Source organism: Dendrobates tinctorius, unplaced genomic scaffold (genome assembly GCF_039654945.1).
Source record: "Dendrobates tinctorius isolate UK_male_01 unplaced genomic scaffold, ASM3965494v1 ptg000063l, whole genome shotgun sequence".
Lineage (NCBI taxonomy): Eukaryota > Metazoa > Chordata > Amphibia > Anura > Dendrobatidae > Dendrobates > Dendrobates tinctorius.
In genome coordinates this window covers 33,307,896-33,313,895 of record NW_027361731.1, presented here as the reverse complement: position 1 = coordinate 33,313,895, position 6,000 = coordinate 33,307,896, and positions in this window count along the sequence as shown.

The following is a 6,000-nucleotide window of genomic DNA, read 5'->3' as shown; positions in this document are numbered from 1 at the left end:
ATTCTGTACTGCTCCCTAGTGGAGTACAGTGTGCACTATATGGAGGTATATTCTGTACTGCTCCCTGGTGGAGTACAGTGTGCACTATATGGAGGTATATTCTGTGCTGCTCCCTGGTGGAGTACAGTCTGCACTATATGGAGGTATATTCTGTGCTGCTTCCTGGTGGAGTACAGTGTGCACTATATGGAGGTATATTCTGTACTGCTCCCTAGTGGAGTACAGTGTGCACTATATGGAGGTATATTCTGTACTGCTCCCTGGTGGAGTACAGTGTGCACTATATGGAGGTATATTCTGTGCTGCTCCCTGGTGGAGTACAGTGTGCACTATATGGAGGTATATTCTGTACTGCTCCCTGGTGGAGTACAGTGTGCACTATATGGAGGTATATTCTGTGCTGCCCCCTGGTGGAGTACAGTGTGCACTATATGGAGGTATATTCTGTGCTGCTCCCTGGTGGAGTACAGTGTGCACTATATGGAGGTATATTCTGTACTGCTCCTGGTGGAGTACAGTGTGCACTATATGGAGGTATATTATGTACTGCTCCCTGGTGGAGTACAGTTTGCACTATATGGAGGTGTATTCTGTGCTCCTCCCTGGTGGAGTACAGTGTGCACTATATGGAGGTATATTCTGTACTGCTCCCTGGTGAAGTACAGTGTGCACTATATGGAGGTATATTCTGTACTGCCCCCTGGTGGAGTACAGTGTGCACGATATGGAGGTATATTCTGTACTGCTCCCTGGTGGAGTACAGTGTGCACTATATGGAGGTATATTCTGTACTGCTCCCTGGTGAAGTACAGTGTGCACTATATGGAGGTATATTCTGTGCTGCTCCCTGGTGGAGTACAGTGTGCACTATATGGAGGTGTATTCTGTGCTCCTCCCTGGTGGAGTACAGTGTGCACTATATGGAGGTATATTCTGTGCTGCTCCCTGGTGGAGTACAGTGTGCACTATATGGAGGTATATTCTGTGCTGCTCCCTGGTGGAGTACAGTTTGCACTATATGGAGGTATATTCTGTGCTGCTCCCTGGTGGAGTACAGTGTGCACTATATGGAGGTATAGTCTGTGCTGCTCCCTGGTGGAGTACAGTGTGCACTATATGTAGGTATATTCTGTACTGCTCCCTGGTGAAGTACAGTGTGCACTATATGGAGGTATATTCTGTGCTGCTCCCTGGTGGAGTACAGTTTGCACTATATGGAGGTATATTCTGTACTGCTCCCTGGTGGAGTACAGTGTGCACTATATGGAGGTATAGTCTGTGCTGCTCCCTGGTGGAGTACAGTGTGCACTATATGTAGGTATATTCTGTACTGCTCCCTGGTGGAGTACAGTGTGCACTATATGGAGGTATATTCTGTGCTGCTCCCTGGTGGAGTACAGTGTGCACTATATGGAGGTGTATTCTGTGCTCCTCCCTGGTGGAGTACAGTGTGCACTATATGGAGGTATATTCTGTGCTGCTCCCTGGTGGAGTACAGTGTGCACTATATGGAGGTATATTCTGTGCTGCTCCCTGGTGGAGTACAGTTTGCACTATATGGAGGTATATTCTGTGCTGCTCCCTGGTGGAGTACAGTGTGCACTATATGGAGGTATAGTCTGTGCTGCTCCCTGGTGGAGTACAGTGTGCACTATATGTAGGTATATTCTGTACTGCTCCCTGGTGGAGTACAGTGTGCACTATATGGAGGTATATTCTGTGCTGCTCCCTGGTGGAGTACAGTTTGCACTATATGGAGGTATATTCTGTACTGCTCCCTGGTGGAGTACAGTGTGCACTATATGGAGGTATAGTCTGTGCTGCTCCCTGGTGGAGTACAGTGTGCACTATATGTAGGTATATTCTGTACTGCTCCCTGGTGAAGTACAGTGTGCACTATATGGAGGTATATTCTGTGCTGCTCCCTGGTGAAGTACAGTGTGCACTATATGGAGGTGTATTCTGTGCTCCTCCCTGGTGGAGTACAGTGTGCACTATATGGAGGTATATTCTGTGCTGCTCCCTGGTGGAGTACAGTGTGCACTATATGGAGGTATATTCTGTGCTGCTCCCTGGTGGAGTACAGTGTGCACTATATGGAGGTATATTCTGTGCTGCTCCCTGGTGGAGTACAGTGTGCACTATATGGAGGTATATTCTGTACTGCTCCCTGGTGGAGTACAGTGTGCACTATATGGAGGTATGTTCTGTACTGCTCCCTGGTGGAGTACAGTGTGCACTATATGGAGGTATATTCTGTGCTGCTCCCTGGTGGAGTACAGTTTGCACTATATGGAGGTATATTCTGTGCTGCTCCCTGGTGGAGTACAGTTTGCACTATATGGAGGTGTATTCTGTGCTCCTCCCTGGTGGAGTACACTGTGCACTATATGGAGGTATATTCTGTGCTGCTCCCTGGTGGAGTACAGTTTGCACTATATGGAGGTATATTCTGTACTGCTCCCTGGTGGAGTACAGTGTGCAGTATATGGAGGTATATTCTGTACTGCCCCCTGGTGGAGTACAGTGTGCACTATATGGAGGTATATTCTGTACTGCTCCCTGGTGGAGTACAGTTTGCACTATATGGAGGTATATTCTGTGCTGCTCCCTGGTGGAGTACAGTGTGCACTATATGGAGGTATATTCTGTGTTGCTCCCTGGTGGAGTACAGTGTGCACTATATGAAGGTATATTCTGTGCTGCTCCCTGGTGGAGTACAGTGTGCACTATATGGAGGTATATTCTGTGCTCCTCTCTGGTGGAGTACAGTGTGCACTATATGGAGGTATATTCTGTGCTGCTCCCTGGTGGAATACACTGTGCACTATATGGAGGTATAGTCTGTGCTGCTCCCTGGTGGAGTACAGTGTGCACTATATGGAGGTATATTCTGTACTGCTCCCTGGTGGAGTACAGTGTGCACTATATGGAGGTATATTCTGTACTGCTCCCTGGTGGAGTACAGTGTGCACTATATGGAGGTATATTCTGTGCTGCTCCCTGGTGGAGTACACTGTGCACTATATGGAGGTATATTCTGTACTGCTCCCTAGTGGAGTACAGTGTGCACTATATGGAGGTATATTATGTACTGCTCCCTGGTGGAGTACATTGTGCACTATATGGAGGTATATTCTGTGCTGCTCCCTGGTGGAGTACACTGTGCACTATATGGAGGTATATTCTGTACTGCTCCCTGGTGGAGTACAGTGTGCACTATATGGAGGTATATTCTGTGCTGCCCCCTGGTGGAGTACAGTGTGCACTATATGGAGGTATATTCTGTGCTGCTCCCTGGTGGAGTACAGTGTGCACTATATGGTGGTATATTCTGTGCTGCTCCCTGGTGGAGTACAGTGTACACTATATGGAGGTATATTCTGTGCTGCTCCCTGGTGGAGTACACTGTGCACTATATGGAGGTATATTCTGTACTGCTCCCTAGTGGAGTACAGTGTGCACTTTATGGAGGTATATTATGTACTGCTCCCTGGTGGAGTACAGTGTGCACTATATGGAGGTATATTCTGTGCTGCTCCCTGGTGGAGTACAGTGTGCACTATATGGAGGTATATTCTGTACTGCTCCCTGGTGGAGTACAGTGTGCACTATATGGAGGTATATTCTGTGCTGCCCCCTGGTGGAGTACAGTGTGCACTATATGGAGGTATATTCTGTGCTGCTCCCTGGTGCAGTACAGTGTGCACTATATGGAGGTATATTCTGTACTGCTCCTGGTGGAGTACAGTGTGCACTATATGGAGGTATATTCTGTACTGCTCCCTGGTGGAGTACAGTGTGCACTATATGGAGGTATATTCTGTACTGCCCCATGGTGGAGTAAAGTGTGCACTATATGGAGGTATATTCTGTACTGCTCCCTCGTGGAGTACAGTGAGCACTATATGGAGGTATATTCTGTACTGCTCCCTGGTGGAGTAAAGTGTGCACTATATGGAGGTATATTCTGTACTGCTCCCTCGTGGAGTACAGTGAGCACTATATGGAGGTATATTCTGTACTGCTCCCTGGTGGAGTACAGTTTGCACTATATGGAGGTATATTCTGTACTGCTCCCTCGTGGAGTACAGTGAGCACTATATGGAGGTATATTCTGTGCTGCTCCCTGGTGGAGTAAAGTGTGCACTATATGGAGGTATATTCTGTACTGCTCCCTCGTGGAGTACAGTGAGCACTATATGGAGGTATATTCTGTACTGCTCCCTGGTGGAGTACAGTTTGCACTATATGGAGGTATATTCTGTACTGCTCCCTGGTGGAGTACAGTGTGCACTATATGGAGGTATATTCTGTACTGCTCTCTCGTGGAGTACAGTGAGCACTATATGGAGGTATATTCTGTGCTGCTCCCTGGTGGAGTAAAGTGTGCACTATATGGAGGTATATTCTGTACTGCTCCCTCGTGGAGTACAGTGAGCACTATATGGAGGTATATTCTGTACTGCTCCCTGGTGGAGTACAGTTTGCACTATATGGAGGTATATTCTGTACTGCTCCCTGGTGGAATACAGTGTGCACTATATGGAGGTATATTCTGTACTGCTCCCTGGTGGAGTACAGTGTGCACTATATGGAGGTATATTCTGTACTGCTCCCTGGTGCAGTACAGTGTGCACTATATGGAGGTATATTCTGTACTGCTCCCTGGTGGAGTACAGTGTGCACTATATGGAGGTATAGTCTGTACTGCTCCCTGGTGGAGTACAGTGTGCACTATATGGAGGTATATTCTGTACTGCTCCCTGGTGGAGTACAGTGTGCACTATATGGAGGTATATTCTGTACTGCTCCCTGGTGGAGTACAGTGTGCACTATATGGAGGTATATTCTGTGCTGCTCCCTGGTGGAGTACAGTTTGCACTATATGGAGGTGTATTCTGTGCTCCTCCCTGGTGGAGTACAGTGTGCACTATATGGAGGTATATTCTGTACTGCTCCCTGGTGAAGTACAGTGTGCACTATATGGAGGTATATTCTGTACTGCTCCCTGGTGGAGTACAGTGTGCACTATATGGAGGTATATTCTGTACTGCTCCCTGGTGAAGTACAGTGTGCACTATATGGAGGTATATTCTGTGCTGCTCCCTGGTGGAGTACAGTGTGCACTATATGGAGGTGTATTCTGTGCTCCTCCCTGGTGGAGTACAGTGTGCACTATATGGAGGTATATTCTGTGCTGCTCCCTGGTGCAGTACAGTGTGCACTATATGGAGGTATATTCTGTACTGCCCCCTGGTGGAGTACAGTGTGCACTATATGGAGGTATATTCTGTACTGCTCCCTGGTGGAGTACAGTTTGCACTATATGGAGGTGTATTCTGTGCTCCTCCCTGGTGGAGTACAGTGTGCACTATATGGAGGTATATTCTGTGCTGCTCCCTGGTGCAGTACAGTGTGCACTATATGGAGGTATATTCTGTACTGCCCCCTGGTGAAGTACAGTGTGCACTATATGGAGGTATATTCTGTGCTGCTCCCTGGTGGAGTACAGTTTGCACTATATGGAGGTGTATTCTGTGCTCCTCCCTGGTGGAGTACAGTGTGCACTATATGGAGGTATATTCTGTGCTGCTCCCTGGTGCAGTACAGTGTGCACTATATGGAGGTATATTCTGTACTGCCCCCTGGTGGAGTACAGTGTGCACTATATGGAGGTATATTCTGTACTGCTCCCTGGTGGAGTACAGTGTGCACTATATGGAGGTATATTCTGTACTGCTCCCTGGTGGAGTACAGTGTGCACTATATGGAGGTATATTCTGTGCTGCTCCCTGGTGGAGTACAGTGTGCACTATATGGAGGTATATTCTGTACTGCTCCCTGGTGGAGTACAGTGTGCACTATATGGAGGTATATTCTGTACTGCCCCTGGTGGAGTACAGTGTGCACTATATGGAGGTATATTCTGTACTGCTCCCTGGTGGAGTACAGTGTGCACTACATGGAGGTATATTCTGTACTGCTCCCTGGTGGAGT